This window comes from Anopheles nili, unplaced genomic scaffold, assembly GCF_943737925.1.
Source record: "Anopheles nili unplaced genomic scaffold, idAnoNiliSN_F5_01 U_low_cov_3, whole genome shotgun sequence".
Classification (NCBI taxonomy): domain Eukaryota; kingdom Metazoa; phylum Arthropoda; class Insecta; order Diptera; family Culicidae; genus Anopheles; species Anopheles nili.
Window position 1 is genome coordinate 49,220 of NW_026525541.1, and position 19,417 is coordinate 68,636.

Genomic DNA, 19,417 nt, shown 5'->3' on the forward strand with positions numbered 1-19,417 from the left:
TGTTTATATATGAACATATATATATATGACCGATCAATGGCCATCCAAACGTATCGTCGTTGTCAACCCCCGGCTCAGACCCCCCGCTCGAAAAGGAACACACACATTTGGATGACGGAATGATTAGCAGCTGCACAACCGCGTACACCCGGGATAAGGTGCCTCTTTCACGGTTCGGAGAAGGAAATGTCTTCCAACCAATGCGAATTGCGGTTTACTTTAAGTTTAGACTTAAGATAATAGTTATAAGCAATACGGCCTGGCCGTCATAAATGAATAAAAAAAAACAAAAAGGATGTACTAAAAAATTTTTTTAAGAGCGAGGATGTACTAAAAAATTTTTTTTAGATCGAGGATGTACTAAAAAATTTTTTTTAGATCGAGGATGTACTAAAAAATTTTTTTTTTAGATCGAGGATGTACTAAAAAAATTTTTTTTTATCGAGGATGTACTAAAAAAATTTTTTTTAGATCGAGGATGTACTAAAAAATTTTTTTCATATCAAGGATGTACTAAAAAAATTTTTTTCATATCAAGGATGTACTAAAAAAATTTTTTTCATATCAAGGATGTACTAAAAAAATTTTTTTTAGATCGAGGATGTACTAAAAAAATTTTTTTTAGATCGAGGATGTACTAAAAAATTTTTTTCATATCAAGGATGTACTAAAAAAATTTTTTTTAGATCGAGGATGTACTAAAAAAATTTTTTTTTGATCGAGGATGTACTAAAAAAATTTTTTTAGATCGAGGATGTACTAAAAAATTTTTTTAAATCGAGGATATACTAAAAAAATTTTTGAGATCGATGATGTGCTAAAAAAATTTTTTTTAGATCGAGGATGTACTAAAAATTTTTTTTCATATCAAGCATGTACTAAAAAAATTTTTTTTAGATCGAGGATGTACTAAAAAAATTTTTTTAGATCGAGGATGTACTAAAAAAATTTTTTTTAGATCGAGGATGTACTAAAAAAATTTTTTTAGATCGAGGATGTACTAAAAAAATTTTTTTCATATCAAGGATGTACTAAAAAATTTTTTTTTAGATCGAGGTTGTACTAAAAAAATTTTTTTTGATCGAGGATGTACTAAAAAAATTTTTTTCATATCAAGGATGTACTAAAAAATTTTTTTTTGATCGAGGATGTACTAAAAAATTTTTTTAGATCGAGGATGTACTAAACAAATTTTTTTCATATCAAAAATGTACTAAAAAAATTTTTTTTTGATCGAGGATGTACTAAAAAATTTTTTTAGATCGAGGATGTACTAAAAAAATTTTTTTCATATCAAGGATGTACTAAAAAAATTTTTTTTAGATCGAGGATGTACTAAAAAAATTATTTTAGATCGAGGATGTACTAAAAAAATTTTTTTAGATCGAGGATGTACTAAAAAAAATTTTTTCATATCAAGGATATACTGAAAAAATTTTTTTTAGAACGAGGATGTACTAAAAAATTTTTTTTTGATCGAGGATGTACTAAAAAATTTTTTTTGATCGAGGATGTACTAAAAAATTTTTTTAGATCGAGGATGTACTAAAAAAAATTTTTTCATATCAAGGATGTACTAAAAAATTTTTTTTTAGATCGAGGATGTACTAAAAAAATTTTTTTTGATCGAGGATGTACTAAAAAAATTTTTTTTAGATCGAGGATGTACTAAAAAAATTTTTTTAGATCGAGGATGTACTAAAAAAATTTTTTTAGATCGAGGATGTACTAAAAAAAATTTTTTCATATCAAGGATATACTAAAAAAATTTTTTTTAGAACGAGGATGTACTAAAAAATTTTTTTTTGATCGAGGATGTACTAAAAAATTTTTTTAGATCGAGGATGTACTAAAAAAATTTTTTTTGATCGAGGATGTACTAAAAAATTTTTTTAGATCGAGGATGTACTAAAAAAAATTTTTTCATATCAAGGATGTACTAAAAAATTTTTTTTTAGATCGAGGATGTACTAAAAAAATTATTTTAGATCGAGGATGTACTAAAAAAATTTTTTTAGATCGAGGATGTACTAAAAAAATTTTGTTTAGATCGAGGATGTACTAAAAAAATTTTTTTTGATCGAGGATGTACTAAAAAATTTTTTTAGATCGAGGATGTACTAAAAAAAATTTTTTCATATCAAGGATGTACTAAAAAATTTTTTTTTAGATCGAGGATGTACTAAAAAAATTTTTTTTGATCGAGGATGTACTAAAAAAATTTTTTTTAGATCGAGGATGTACTAAAAAAATTTTTTTAGATCGAGGATGTACTAAAAAAAATTTTTTAGATCGAGGATGTACTAAAAAAAATTTTTTCATATCAAGGATATACTAAAAAAATTTTTTTTAGAACGAGGATGTACTAAAAAATTTTTTTTTGATCGAGGATGTACTAAAAAAATTTTTTTAGATCGAGGATGTACTAAAAAATTTTTTTAGATCGTGGATGTACTAAAAATTTTTTTCCATATCAAGGATGTACTAAAAAAATTTTTTTAGATCGAGGATGTACTAAAAAAATTTTTTTAGATCGAGAATGTACTAAAAAAATTTTTTTAGATCGAGGATGTACTAAAAAAATTTTTTTTAGATCGAGGATGTACTAAAAAAATTTTTTTCACATCAAGGATGTACTAAAAAAATTTTTTTAGATCGAGGATGTACTAAAAAAATTTTTTTTGATCTAGGATGTACTAAAAAAATTTTTTTTGGTCGAGGATGTACTAAAAAAATTTTTTTAGATCGAGGATGTACTAAAAAAATTTTGTTTAGATCGAGGATGTACTAAAAAAATTTTTTTTGATCGAGGATGTACTAAAAAATTTTTTTAGATCGAGGATGTACTAAAAAAAATTTTTTCATATCAAGGATGTACTAAAAAATTTTTTTTTAGATCGAGGATGTACTAAAAAAATTTTTTTTGATCGAGGATGTACTAAAAAAATTTTTTTTAGATCGAGGATGTACTAAAAAAATTTTTTTAGATCGAGGATGTACTAAAAAAATTTTTTTAGATCGAGGATGTACTAAAAAAAATTTTTTCATATCAAGGATATACTAAAAAAATTTTTTTTAGAACGAGGATGTACTAAAAAATTTTTTTTTGATCGAGGATGTACTAAAAAAATTTTTTTAGATCGAGGATGTACTAAAAAAATTTTGTTTAGATCGAGGATGTACTAAAAAAATTTTTTTTGGATCGAGGATGTACTAAAAAATTTTTTTAGATCGTGGATGTACTAAAAATTTTTTTCCATATCAAGGATGTACTAAAAAAATTTTTTTAGATCGAGGATGTACTAAAAAAATTTTTTTAGATCGAGAATGTACTAAAAAAATTTTTTTAGATCGAGGATGTACTAAAAAAATTTTTTTTAGATCGAGGATGTACTAAAAAAATTTTTTTCACATCAAGGATGTACTAAAAAAATTTTTTTAGATCGAGGATGTACTAAAAAAATTTTTTTTGATCTAGGATGTACTAAAAAAATTTTTTTTAGATCGAGGATGTACTAAAAAAATTTTTTTTGGTCGAGGATGTACTAAAAAAATTTTTTTAGATCGAGGATGTACTAAAAAAATTTTATTCATATCAAGGATGTACTAAAAAAATATGCAAATTGTACAAATGTGGACGGAGAATGAGTCCCTTTTGTTGTGTTTAGTTTTACTACCCTTGTGAGAAGGATCTGCTCCCGGTTTGAATCTCGACGATACGTGCGAGGGACCATTGGCGTGGTTGGTAAAGATTCATCGAGAAGGATTACCAATCTACCATACTATACATTGGTATCGTTGGCTGGCTGGTAACGCATGGTGTCTCTCTGCATTTCCTGCAAGTATTCCGTCGCCCAGAATGGCTCCAGAAGCTCCGTAGCCCAGTACAGTCCGGAACAGGAACTGAGGTGCATTGAGGAACCGATGAGAAAGTGGGCTGGCGTAAGAGCGGCCAAATCGTTTTGGGTCGTCCGACATGGGCAACGGCGGACGTGAATTCATGGCAGCCTCTATTCGATGAAGGATGACAGTCTCGAGCTGCTCGAGATGACGGTCAAGAGGCCTCCCACAATCCGCCGAAGTTTTTAAGCAGCCTTAGGAGAAGCGAAATGCCAGTTGAAGCCTTTGCCCGAGCACAGTCTGTGCCAATGGCTTTGTTTTGTTGTTCATCGTTGCAATGCCGCTAGAAATCCGGCTGTGGTGAGATCGCCAACGAGCTCCAGATGAACTGGCTTCGTTGCAAAACACACACCAAAAATGCACAAGTAACTTTTCATTGCAGACCGCACGGCGATGATGCACTGGTTTTGAGGTTAAAATGGACCAGCGTAGTCCACTCACTACTCAAGTAACCCTTTTTTTTGGCTTTAACGTTAGCGATGTTTGCGATTCGAGCGCTTGTTTAACTCTTCCGATGATACATGGAGATTTTTCCTACACGTCCTTTGTCACTACAATCACACGGGGGTTTTGTATTTCTTCGACTGAGAGAGAGAAAAATGCTCCATTCGACGAGCATTTTACATGAGCGTAGCAGCACGCCGAGAGAAAAAGCCCACCCGAGAGAATTCGGTCGTCCGCAGCAGTGCCTTTGTTGGGGTAGGTTTCTTCCCGCGCAGGCCACTTTACCTGCGTTTGACTTGCGCTTACATTTTTCGCCCATGTTGAAGGTACCTGCACAATTTCTACCTATATTCTGTTTGTGAGCTAATGTTCTATGATCACCGATCGCATGTGGACGCATGATTACGATACGAGGATCCTCGATTACCAAAGGCATAGAACAAAATACCTATCAAATGCAGCCGCCTACCATTTTCTTAGCTTTGTGAAATCATAGAAATCCTCAATGCTATCACCGTTGGAGTGTGTATTAATCAATCGATAATAAACAAAAAAACACATTCTTGTTTACCATCGCTGATATCTGATGTTTTGCCGATTTCAACGATTTTCTCTCATTTTGTTAAATCTGTCTGATAAAATTCAACCTCTGCGAATGTATTGCTTTCATAAAGATTTTTACAGCTATCGATTGCAAGAAAATATATTTTGACACATGGTCAGCGCCCTAATTTAAGAGGCAATGTTATAAGCTTTGGAGATTGCTGTGGCATTCGACACTGATTGTAGTTTAAAAGCAATTATAAGATTTATTTTCTTGTTAAGACTTACCATGGAAAAAAAAAAACCAATAAAACCTCTTAAAAAAATTGAATATCTAAGCCTGATACCTAGGTATAAATGTGTGTGGAAATGTGAAGTAGTTATTTCGCAAATAATATCTAAATGCTAATGAACGATCGGATCTGATGAACGGTTTTTTTTTTTTTCTGATGTACCTTTTTTTTTTTTTGACCGTTTTTAAATAACAAGGGCTGTATTGTGTTTCATAAATGGCATTTTCACTTTTATGACTCGCTTCGCTTAACTCGGTCTCTTTTGCTCGTATATTTTTTAGGCACCCCGAATGAGAACGGAATCCTGTTTATGCGGTTTTTCCTGATTTTTTTACCAAAAGATACATATATTTTCGGGTTAAGGGTAGCATATTTCAAACCCCGCTATGCGCATGTAACAAAGATATTTTTGTACACGGGAAGTTTAAGTTCAAGCACTATAAATGAGGTATATAAATCGATGATAAAGTACATCAGCTAAGGTACATTACTTTTTTTTTTCTCTATCTTTGTAAAGATCTACATATAATGTTTGCAAAGCTTGTCGATAAATGTAACAAGCTATGCATCAAAAAAACATAAATGAACTTTTTTATTAAAGCCTGGCCATGCCCACAAACTATAACTTAAAATGAGTAACATCATTAACCTATTAATCGTAACACACCTGCGTTTTTAACAACATTTTAAAGAAACAATTTAAAAAACTATCATAAAACTATTTACTTCTAAACGTTTAAAACTACTTTTTGCCGACGATGACAAACGTCTTTTACGTTCTCATCCTTTAAATGAACTCGTGTAGATTTTCCTTCTAAAAAATTGATCAACAGTGTTTCTGTTTCCTGTTTTTAAAATTATTAGAACCGATCGTAGCAAATAATGTAAGAGTATTGTCGAATGAACCTATTTTTATGCTAACACCACGTTGAAGCCACGAGCACATTGTGCTAGGAAAAAATGCGATCAAAAATAATACCCATAGGCAGTGTGCGCTTTCTTTTGCACATCATTTGTGGACATTTTACTCTCGAAAAAGATCAAATGCGTTTTGGACAAAAAAACAAACCTTCATTCGCAAGATTTAATTCGAATGCATTTAGCTCATCAGCTGTTGTTAATTTGTTAGGTAAAAGGAAAGGATGTGTTAGAACTAATATTGTTACTGCTACGGTTAACACTGTCTCGTAAAAGAGCAAGGCACTGACTTCAAGCACTGACAAATCAGCGAAGGCAAATTCGGCTCTCAACTGTTCTGCAACACAGCAGTGTTGCGCTGCATTACGTTTGTGTGTTTTCGGCTATTATTATGTATTAACGCCTCTCGAAACTGTTGCCTGTCGTTGTGGATGAACCGGCCGGCCTTTTTGGGGGGGGGGGCATTCGTCTTGAAAGAGGCTGTCGTTGAAAGGTTAAAGTTCCCGCGCGATCTCCAGAGGTACCGCCGACGTGAATTCGTTCTGTTTGTCCACCCAAAGAAAAAACAAAAGCGAGAGCGTACGTCAGTCAACTAAGCAGGCCGGATAGATCAACGTGTCAAACGTGCAACACTCGGTTCAACTCGCCACGGATTGTTGGCTGGCTGGCAGAGGTGATTCGAATTAAAACTTAACTCTTAATAAAACATTTCAGAATGTCCGTTCTCTCACGCTCTTCTCTCGAAGGTGTTGGAGATGCTTCTAAATCGGCAATCCAAATCCACCAAAGCGCTATATCCACCAAACACCAATAATGATGAAAAATCGAACGGAAAACAAAAAAAAACATGTCAAAATATGTAGTGTAACGAAGAGAGAGAAAAGAACTTCAGCCGTCACGCATGTGTAAAGCGGCCAGCGCGAAATAGGCGATAATGGGGAAAAAATGAGAAAAAACGAAGGTCAGTGCCACATGGCGCGTGTACGTATGTGTCGTCTCGCGCATTTACGCAGGTCTGATCGTGTCGACAGCGCCGGTCTGCGACTCACGGAGAGGCAGTCAGTCGAACAGATTCGGATCTACGTCGGGGGGACGTACGAAAATATGGCCGTCGCGAGCCGCTCGAAAATGTCAAATTTCACCATACAAATCGACTGCTCGAATGCTACTTGGGGAGTTACTTCCGTTCACCGAGAACCATGGGCCGAGCCGGGTGACTTTTGCATCATCTGCGGTCATCTGTGCCCCTGTCGACCAGCCACGGGGGCTTTTTCGGTACCGCAGAATGTGTTTAGGGGCACCCGAACGAACATAACTCCACCCCCGTTTCCGTGCACGTCGTTGCCTGCCGATCATTTCGAGCCAGGGCAGGTTTCGGTTTTGCCGTACTTTGTTTTCGTACGAATGTTGTTTTTTTGAATGTTATTTGTGTATTTTTTTTTTAATGTGTTTTCATTTTATCACTGTTCATGTTTTCGTGTGTTTTGTTCGAATCAAAATGTGCCGCCGCACACGCTTTGTATGAACTAAAAAAAAGGTTTTTTTGATCGAGGATGTCCTAAAAAATTTTTTTTAGATCGAGGATGTACTAAAAAAATTTTTTTGATCGAGGATGTACTAAAAAAATTTTTTTAGATCGAGGATGTACTAAAAAAATTTTTTTAGATCGAGGATGTACTAGAAAAATTTTTTTTAAATCGGGGATGTACTAAAAAAATTGTTTTTAGATCGAGGATGTACTAAAAAATTTTTTTAGATCGAGGATGTACTAAAAAAATTATTTTCATATCAAGGATGCACTAAAAAAATTTTTTTTAGATCGAGGATGTACTAAAAAAATTTTTTTTGATCAAGGATGTACTAAAAAAATTTTTTTAGATCGAGGATGTACTAAAAAAATTTTTTTTGATCGAGGATGTACTAAAAAAATTTTTTTTGATCAAGGATGTACTAAAAAAATTTTTTTAGATCGAGGATGTACTAAAAAAATTTTTTTTGATCGAGGATGTACTAAAAAAATTTTTTTAGATCGAGGATGTACTAAAAAAATTTTTTTTGATCGAGGATGTACTAAAAAAATTTTTTTAGATCGAGGATGTACTAAAAAAATTTTTTTTAGATCGAGGATGTACTAAAAAATTTTTTTAGATCGAGGATGTACTAAAAAAATTTTTTTCATATCAAGGATGTACTAAAAAAATTTTTTTTAGATCGAGGATGTACTAAAAAAATTTTTTTTGATCGATGATGTACTAAAAAAATTTTTTTTGATCGAGGATGTACTAAAAAAATTTTTTTAGATCGAGGATGTACTAAAAAAATTTTTTTAGATCGAGGATGTACTAGAAAAATTTTTTTTAAATCGAGGATGTACTAAAAAAATTGTTTTTAGATCGAGAATGCACTAAAAAAACTTTTTTTAGATCGAGGATGTACTAAAAAAATTTTTTTTGATCAAGGATGTACTAAAAAAATTTTTTTTGATCGAGGATGTACTAAAAAATTTTTTTTAGATCGAGGATGTACTAAAAAAATTTTTTTAGATCGAGGATGTACTAAAAAAATTTTTTTTAGATCGAGGATGTACTAAAAAAATTTTTTTAGATCGAGGATGTACTAAAAAAATTTTTTTAGATCGAGGATGTACTAAAAAAATTATTTTCATATCAAGGATGCACTAAAAAAAATTTTTTTGGATCGAGGATGTACTAAAAAAATTTTTTTTGATCAAGGATGTACTAAAAAAATTTTTTTAGATCGAGGATGTACTAAAAAATTTTTTATAGATCAAGGATGTACTAAAAAAATTTTTTAGATCGAGGATGTACTAAAAAAATTTTTTTTGATCGAGGATGTACTAAAAAAAATTTTTTCATATCAAGGATGTACTAAAAAAATTTTTTTAGATCGAGGATGTACTAAAAAAATTTTTTTAGATCGAGGATGTACTAGAAAAATTTTTTTTAAATCGAGGATGTACTAAAAAAATTGTTTTTAGATCGAGGATGTACTAAAAAATTTTTTTAGATCGAGGATGTACTAAAAAAATTATTTTCATATCAAGGATGCACTAAAAAAACTTTTTTTAGATCGAGGATGTACTAAAAAAATTTTTTTTGATCAAGGATGTACTAAAAAAATTTTTTTTGATCGAGGATGTACTAAAAAAATTTTTTTTAGATCGAGGATGTACTAAAAAAATTTTTTTAGATCGAGGATGTACTAAAAAAATTTTTTTTAGATCGAGGATGTACTAAAAAAATTTTTTTAGATCGAGGATGTACTAAAAAAATTTTTTTAGATCGAGGATGTACTAAAAAAATTATTTTCATATCAAGGATGCACTAAAAAAATTTTTTTTGGATCGAGGATGTACTAAAAAAATTTTTTTTGATCAAGGATGTACTAAAAAAATTTTTTTAGATCGAGGATGTACTAAAAAATTTTTTATAGATCAAGGATGTACTAAAAAAATTTTTTAGATCGAGGATGTACTAAAAAAATTTTTTTTGATCGAGGATGTACTAAAAAAATTTTTTTAGATCGAGGATGTACTAAAAAAATTTTTTTAGATCGAGGATGTACTAAAAAAATTATTTTCATATCAAGGATGCACTAAAAAAATTTTTTTTAGATCGAGGATGTACTAAAAAAATTTTTTTTGATCAAGGATGTACTAAAAAAATTTTTTTAGATCGAGGATGTACTAAAAAAATTTTTTTCATATCAAGGATGTACTAAAAAAATTTTTTTCAGATCGAGGATGTACTAAAAAAATTTTTTTTGATCAAGGATGTACTAAAAAAAATTTTTTAGATCGAGGATGTACTAAAAAATTTTTTTTTAGATCGAGGATGTACTAAAAAAATTTTTTTAGATCGAGGATGTACTAAAAAAATTTTTTTAGATCGAGGATGTACTAAAAAAATTTTTTTAGATCGAGGATGTACTAGAAAAATTTTTTTTAAATCGAGGATGTACTAAAAAAATTGTTTTTAGATCGAGGATGTACTAAAAAATTTTTTTAGATCGAGGATGTACTAAAAAAATTATTTTCATATCAAGGATGCACTAAAAAAATTTTTTTTAGATCGAGGATGTACTAAAAAAATTTTTTTTGATCAAGGATGTACTAAAAAAATTTTTTTAGATCGAGGATGTACTAAAAAAATTTTTTTTGATCGAGGATGTACTAAAAAAATTTTTTTAGATCGAGGATGTACTAAAAAAATTTTTTTTGATCGAGGATGTACTAAAAAAATTTTTTTAGATCGAGGATGTACTAAAAAAATTTTTTTAGATCGAGGATGTACTAAAAAAATTTTTTTAGATCAAGGATGTACTAAAAAAATTTTTTTAGATCGAGGATGTACTAAAAAAATTTTTTTAGATCAAGGATGTACTAAAAAAATTTTTTTTGATCGAGGATGTACTAAAAAAATTTGTTTAGATCGAGGATGTACTAAACAAATTTTGATACAGTGTTCTTGCTACCTTCTTCAAAATCATTACTACCTATCTTTGCAAATAAGGAAATAACGTTGTCAAAACTACTTAAACTTATTTTTAAATTAAATTTGGTTTAAAACCACGTACATTGCGGCAAGAAATTGCGAGAAAAAACTAAATCCATTGCGATGTGCATTTTGTTTTGCACGTCGTTTGTTGTTATTTTACTTTCTAAATATTGCACAACGTTATCAAAGAAATCTATATTGCCCAGATTTGTTTCAAATGCAGTCAAATCATCTATATTACACACCTTATTAAAAGTAAAGGGTGGGCTACTATTATCATTATTATTGTTATTGCTAACGGTATCTCTAATAAGGACCATGTTAGCTTCCACAACGGACAACCTTCTACTTAATTTAGCTTGCTCGTTTTTGAGTTCTCCAATTATTTGTGTGTTTTTTTTTCTAAAACAGAGGTGTTTTGAATCAGCGCTTTCGTATTTTCGCTCAAAATACGCATTAATGTCTCAATACTATTGTTTGAAGTAATATCTCGAGGTTGTTTAAATGGTACTTTCTGTTTTGGTCTGCTAATTGGTTGGGCACTTATCTCCGTTGCCTGTGTGGAAAGAGGCTGTGGATCAATCGCTACAGTTGCGGTGCGATACGAGCATTGCGGGCTTACACGCTCAGCAGAAACACCCGCAGCATTTATCACGTATACAACGTTTTCTTTGTTGCTATACATCGTTCTGCACGTTGGCCCAGAATAAAAACAAAAACGAGAATGTACATTAGTCAACTGACAAGGCCGGATAGATCAACGTGCAAACATCAACACCACGGACGCGTAACATTTGCACATCAACTCGGCTCAAACCCCCACGGGAATGGAATGGTACGAATAAAACTTACTCTTAATAAATTCTGAATTTCTCTCACTCTCTTATCTTAACAGGCACAACAGCTGGAGCGAAAACGTTTGAAACAAACACATATACCGTCAGTCGTCACCCTCGAGCGTTCGAATGCTTCTAAAATGATTGACGACAATTCAAAATCACAAGCCAAAGCCGTCACCAACAACAGTAATGATAAAATAAGGGAATCAAAATATGTCTAAATATGAAGCGGGGCGGAACAGGTCAGATAGAGCAAGCCGATATGCAGGGCAGGTACCGCCTGCGAATGAGTGAAGATGGGAAAAAGGAAAAAAATGGTCGTCTAATGAGAAAGGGTCAAAAAAGGTCTGACACCCCAATAAATGTGTGTTTATGACCATGACCCTACCCTTTTTTTTTCGTACCGCATGTCGCGTTCATGTACCGTCATAAAAGCCAACCGCAGCTGCGCACGTGTTCATTTGTTTTTGCTGCGCATTAGCCTAGGTCTACCCGCGTCGACACCCGGCCGGCTACTGACGTGAGAGAATTTTCGAGTGACTTATGAAGCAAGAATCGGAAATGTTACATTTCCGATGAGACGTTCGACAAGGCTGTTTCGACGAGTCGAAAGTTTGAGTATCCCATACATTTCGTGAGTTCCACCGCTGCTTGGGGCTGTTTACGTGGCTGTTCCGTGCTTACGTTTGCGCTCGCTCCCCCTAGCCAATGAGCACACAAACTTTGCATGTACGAATGCCATGTAAGAAATCATTTAATGGCAAATAGCTGATTTACCCGATTTCGTTTTATCGTCCTAGTTTAAGGCAACATTTCAGGGGCAAGGATTGTTACGAATCACGGTCGTAGTTTAATCTTTGAAGATCTCTATTCAACTGCTTTCTCATTGTTTTTGAATTCAATCCATTTGTTCTGTTGCCGGCTTCATCTTTAGCAATGTTCCATTTCTCTTAGCTCAACTTTCGCTGTTGCTGTTGAAACAACGTTATACAATAGGTGTGAATCCTTACTTTTTTAAACTATGAACTGAACTCTACACTTCCAACCTTATCTTATTTGTATGTTATACATCCGCCATTTCGAAACATTATTATGCTTTTGCATTATTTATCATCGATTTTACTCGATTCGTTTATCAAATCTGGCTGAAGGGTTTGAAAAGTTCGCATTTAACGGCCCATCGCAAAACATGCTCATCCTAGCCCGATATCCTCATCTCATTCAGCGATTTTTAAGGAACTAGTGAACTGAACTCTCGGATGATGTTTGTTGCAATTTTTTCTCTTTCACTATTTTCTGTCTCTGTCTCTTTCGCTTTTGCTTCCTTTTTATTTTCTATTCGCTTACTCTTATTTACTGTCACCTACGCGCGCCCGGAAACAGTTTTCCTTTTCCCCTGGATTTTTCACTTTTAATGCTGTTCCTATTAAAAACATAACCCGTGTTCTTAGTCATTGCTCTTTGTAAGCGTAATTTAAGTTTTTTAAACAACAACCAATATTTCAACGCAACTCAACTCAGTAATAAAAAAATGCAATTTTACTTAATATGTGCACAGCGTTATTATCACTTATATACTGAAGAATATATTTACTGTTATTTTGCAAAACGGCCATACCTTTACCCTCCATGATGTAATAGTCCCTCGTTTCAAAGAATGAAACGAATGAAGGATGTACTAAACAAATTTTTTTCATATCAAGGATGTACTTAAAATTTTTTTAGATCGAGGATGTACTAAAAAAATTTTTTTCATATCAAGGTTGTACTAAAAAAATTTTTTTTAGATCAAGGATGTACTAAAAAAATTTTTTTAGATCGAGGATGTACTTAAAAAATTTTCTTCATATCAAGGATGTACTAACAAAATTTTTTTAGATCCAGGATGTACTAACAAAATTTTTTTAGATCGAGGATGTACTAAAAAAATTTTGTTAGATCGAGGATGTACTAAAAAAATTTTTTTAGATCGGGGATGTACTAAAAAAATTTTTTTTGATCGAGGATGTACAAAAAAAATTTTTTTTAGATCGAGGATGTACTAAAAAATTTTTTTAGATCGAGCATGTACTAAAAAAATTTTTATCATCTCAAGGATGTACTAAAAAAATTTTGTTAGATCGAGGATGTACTTAAAAAATTTTTTTAGATCGATGATGTACTTAAAAAAAATTTTTCGTATCAAGGATGTACTAAAAATATTTTTTTTAGATCAAGGATGTACTAAAAAAATTTTTTTTAGATCGAGGATGTACTAAAAAAATTTTTTTCATATCAAGGATGTACTTAAAAAAATTTTTTTAGATCGAGGATGTACTAAAAAAATTTTTTTTGATCGAGGATGTACAAAAAAAATTTTTTTAGATCGAGGATGTACTAAAAAAATTTTTTTAGATCGAGGATGTACTAAAAAAATTTTTTTAGATCGAGGATGTACTAAAAAAAATTTTTTTAGATCAAGGATGTACTAAAAAAATTTTTTTTAGATCGAGGATGTACTAAAAAATTTTTTTTAGATCGAGGATGTACTAAAAAAATTTTTTTAGATCGAGGATGTACTAAAAAAATTTTTTTTAAATCGAGGATGTACTAAAAAAATTTTTTTGAGATCGAGGATGTACTAAAAAATTTTTTTTAGATCGAGGATGTACTAAAAAAAATTTTTTTAGATCAAGGATGTACTAAAAAAATTTTTTTTAGATCGAGGATGTACTAAAAAATTTTTTTTAGATCGAGGATGTACTAAAAAAATTTTTTTTGATCGAGGATGTACTAAAAAAATTTTTTTCATATCGAGGATGTACTAAAAAAATTTTTTTTAGATCGAGGATGTACTAAAAAAACTTTTTTTGATCGAGGATGTACTAAAAAAATTTTTTTAGATCGAGGATGTACTAAAACAAATTTTTTTACATCGAGGATGTACTAAAAAATTTTTTTTATCGAGGATGCACTAAAAAAATTTTTTTCATATCAAGGATGTACTAAAAAAATTTTTTTTAAATCGAGGATGTACTAAAAAAATTTTTTTAGATCGAGGATGTACTAAAAAAATTTTTTTTAAATCGAGGATGTACTAAAAAAATTTTTTTAGATCGAGGATGTACTAAAAAAATTTTTTTTAGATCGAGGATGTACTAAAAAAATTTTTTTTGATCGAGGATGTACTAAAAAAATTTTTTTTAGATCGAGGATGTGCTAAAAATATTTTTTAAGATCGAGGATGTACTAAAAAAATTTTTTTTAGATCGAGGATGTACTAAAAAAATTTTTTTTGATCGAGGATGTACTAAAAAAATTTTTTTAGATCGAGGATGTACTAAAAAAATTTTTTTTAGATCGAGGATGTACTAAAAAATTTTTTTTAGATCGAGGATGTACTAAAAAAATTTTTTTAGATTGAGGATGTACTAAAAAAATTTTTTTTAGATCAAGGATGTACTAAAAAAATTTTTTTTGATCGAGGATGTACTAAAAAAATTTTTTTAGATCGAGGATGTACTAAAAAAATTTTTTTAGATCGAGGATGTACTAAAAAAATTTTTTTTGATCGAGGATGTACTAAAAAATTTTTTTTAAATCGAGGATGTACTAAAAAAAATTTTTTCATATCAAGGATGTACTAAAAAAATTTTTTTAGATCGAGGATGTACTAAAAAAAATTTTTTTAGTACATCCTCGATCTAAAAAAAATTTTTTTAGTACATCCTTGATATGAAAAAAATTTTTTTAGTACATCCTCGATCTAAAAAAATTTTTTTAGCACATCCTCGATTTAAGAAAAAATTTTTTAGTACATCCTCGATCTAAAAAAATTTTTTTAGTACATCCTCGATCTAAAAAAAATTTTTTTAGTACATCCTTGATATGAAAAAATTTTTTTTAGTACATCCTCGATTAAAAAAAAATTTTTTAGTACATCCTCGATCTAAAAAAAATTTTTTTAGCACATCCTCGATCTAAAAAAATTTTTTTAGTACATCCTCGATTTAAAAAAAATTTTTTTAGTACATCCTCGATCTAAAAAAATTTTTTTAGTACATCCTCGATCTAAAAAAAATTTTTTTAGTACATCCTCGATTTAAAAAAAATTTTTTTAAGTACATCCTCGATCTAAAAAAATTTTTTTAGTACATCCTCGATCTAAAAAAATTTTTTTAGTACATCCTCGATCTAAAAAAAATTTTTTAGTACATCCTCGATCTAAAAAAAATTTTTTTAGTACATCCTCGATCTAAAAAAAATTTTTTTAGTACATCCTCGATCTAAAAAAAAATTTTTTAGTACATCCTTGATATGAAAAAAATTTTTTTAGTACATCCTCGATCGTTTACACTTCATGACAGGCCGAGCGACACTTCGTTAAGTATACGCCGTCATTTAGTGAGTGCCAGGAGGCACTCAAATTACGGCGCTTGAGCACTCACAATGCACCCGGGGGCTATAAATACCACTAGCAAAATAATAAATCGACTCTCTTCTGCTAAAAAAAAACTTAAAACGACTTCAGGTAACTAACCAAGCCACATCCGAAATCCGTAGGTTTTGTACAGATGTGGTGCCGTGACCAGGAGAAGCCGAAGGGCTGGTTATTTCCATTTACGGATTCTCGTGAACACAGTGCAATTTTGACGGCGAAAACGTACGTTTTCGTACACAGCAACTCCATTCACCGTCTCCATTCACCGCGAACGAAACTACAAAAATAAATCGATCATGCCGGCATGATGCCGTTAGATTGTCATCTCGAAGGGCAATTGTGCTTGTCTCGCTCGATCGGCATGCGAAAAATTCCTTATCGACTTTCGATCGGAACGAGACACGGCAGAGATTACGAGACGCGTTGAGATTCAGTGCCAGTTAGAGAGACTCGGCAACACCACCGAGGCGGAGGCACTCGCAAGTTAAAGGCCAAAAAAGGATGGAAGCTTCTCGAAACATCAACGCAGCACTCAAGCTTTGGCTGGGTTGGCATCAAACTCCCCACCATTCGATGGTGATTACTGCTGCGAATGGCTTACATTTAGGGAGACTTTTGGAAGGTCTGACAACCAGCGAATTGCCGTCCATCCCAAAAATTCCATTACTTGCGAGCATCATTGCAGTAAAGGGAAGCCGCCAAAGTCATCGAGTCGATCACCAAAAGTGCCGCGAAGTATGAGATCGCATGGAAGATATTAACTCTCTCGGTACTCGAACGAGTTCTGTTCTGTTGAAGAAGCGTCACTTTGCAGGCTCTGTTGTCGGAATGGCCACCGTTAAGCGGGAAACCGTGCGTCGACCCTTCGATCAGCGAAAAGTGTGGATGAATTCGAGCGCCAGCAAAGAAAAAAAAGCTTTAAAACATTTGGGTGAAAAAAAAACAGAAGCTTAGAGCATTTACTAAGGCACAAAACTACCCGCCATTGGGAGGAACCCCAGCTTGCTTGCTTTCACCACCAATGAAAACTCCCCAGCTTTCGAAAGTTTAGTGGCATTTTTGCAACGCCCAAAACCCTTACCATACTTCGTACCAAAGCCAAACGACACTCACTCGCGCGTGTTCCATCCACCTCTTGCGTGAAACAACGCAACTGCCTCCTAGGGCCAACTGGAGCATAATTATCCCATGAAATGTCCACGATTCATTACTATGAAGTCCCGAAGCTCGGGTATCAACAAGTAACTGTCTAATGGCGCGTGTTCACCATTCGGACCTAAGCTGGAAGAATGAGTGAACGAGAATTGAGTGAAAGGAGAGTGAGAGCGACCAATTTGTGTGTTTTTCCGGAGTCGGACATTCGTCGGACATTCGTCGAGGCGCGTCTCGATGACAGTTTTGAACGGGACTCTGTTTTTTTTTTCAATAACACTATTATTTCATAGCAAAAAGGAGCAATCGCTAATTGAACTTTTTTTTGGATTTGTTTTTAGATTAGCAAAAAACTAAATATACAAAACGAGTGCAATGAGAGCAGCACCACCACGTAAAGGTTTTGCGTGTCCAATTGCTCGGACCAAAACCGGCAAGCGAACTCCATGCGAATTTTTGGACAATTTTGATGTGTCAACTCATTCGATTAGCCTTGATAGGTGGCCCACGCGCCATTAGTTGAACGCGCACTGGAACTCTCTGGAACGATGGAACTCTTTTATAACGATCAGCTGTGTGTTTGCTGGTTTTTGGGTCCGTCGACTTTTGAAGAAAATCTCAAAATATTTAGATATATTTTCTACTAAATGACAAGTACGATGTTCGAAATACAGTATGCAAGCACGGAAATACACAATTTCTGCATAAAATACAACGTCATAAGGTTGAAAAATGAGCACATCAATAAACATTTTCCATACGCTCAAACTGGACAAAACCCAACATCAACAAACCATAGCATCTTAAATGCAGTGCAGGAACACATCCGATAAAGATATCGGCAACGGTTAAGGTAAAAACCCATCCGTTTGTCTATTGACGGTGATGGTAGATATGCTATTAAAATCAAACAATATTTCATGAAAGCATACGATGTACGAGGATGAGCACGAGGAAAACTTCAACCATCTGGACCATGTCATCAGACTCGTCTGGCTTTTGACGGACTTAAATATTAAGCATTATCGATAAAATACTCCCTAGCACTGCATAGCAATGTTGCGCTGACCGAAAACTGCTATTATTTCGACGAATCGAGAGTATTTGTTGTATTTGTTTGAATGCACAAATGCTGCAATGGGTCTTTGACAACGCGGTTGGCAAACGGATTGATGAGATGTTTTAGTATCGAATATTGTCTGATTGTGTGTTTCTACGCTGTCCATCCAGGTATCAAATTCTGCCAATCACTGTACTTATCGTTTGCGATTTTACTTATTCCGTCTGCGTCCGACAGATCTATCTGTCAGCATCAAACAGACGTTACATGGTTACATGATTCCAGCTTAGCTGACGGCGCATGAGCAAATGATGTGCAAATGTTTCGTACGTAGGGAATGAAAGCTTCAACTAACCATTGAAAAACCTGTCTGCGTCGCTTCGTGCGTCGTTGGTGTTAATATGGAGAGGATACTGAAATAATGTTACAATATTGTATTGCTGAGTGACCTTTTTAAGTGATGCTAAATTTCAGATTAAGTAACGCATAACAATTTGACTGTTATCGGTACATTGAACATTGGTTAGAAACGGTGCCCACAGACATTGCTGCTATAGACGAGCAGGTTTTGCATGGACTTGTGCACCGAAATCGTAAGTATACGTGCCAGTCTAACCATTGCCATATATTTCACAGCAAGCGCGAGAAGAAAACACACAGAACGAACCGAATGAGAACGAAACGCAAAAGAAAGATCACTAGAAAGAGTGAGTGCACAACGACAGCGAATAATGAATCTGCATTAGCCAGAGAAATCAACCTCGCGTAAAGCTCTTTTATTTTGGTAATTTCTTTTACAAAGCTGCTCAGTGACAGGAGCTTTGTCCCGAGGACATCTGTATTGCGAGTTGATTTGCGTCTCGAAAGCAAGCCGAGTTTTTTTAGTTAGCCGCAAGCCGAAAAACCACGTGGCTTTCGACTTGCGTTAGTTCGTTCTTTCCAGAATTTCGGTTTTTTTTTTTTCGCTTCCCGTTTTCTATAGCGAGCATACCCCGGTAGCTAAAATCACTCACGGCTGACGCTGATACGACGCTCTCTTTTTTTTTTTTTTTTGTCGGAAAGGGCGACCGTTTTTATGCGTTGACCGGACAAATTATTCCGCTGTCGTTTCAAATTATTTTCTCACATCTTTCAAAAGAGAGATTGCCAACCCGAGCGAACAGATATATCTGTGCATATCTAATATCTAATGAACGCGTCTAATCAAAAGTACAGAAGACAACAATGCCTTTATTATGAAGTCTAAAATGATGCATCACTTTGTTTTTGTTTCTACGAGTTTCACGGTATTTCTGATTCAAAATCACTTCCGATAAATATGTGCGGCGTCT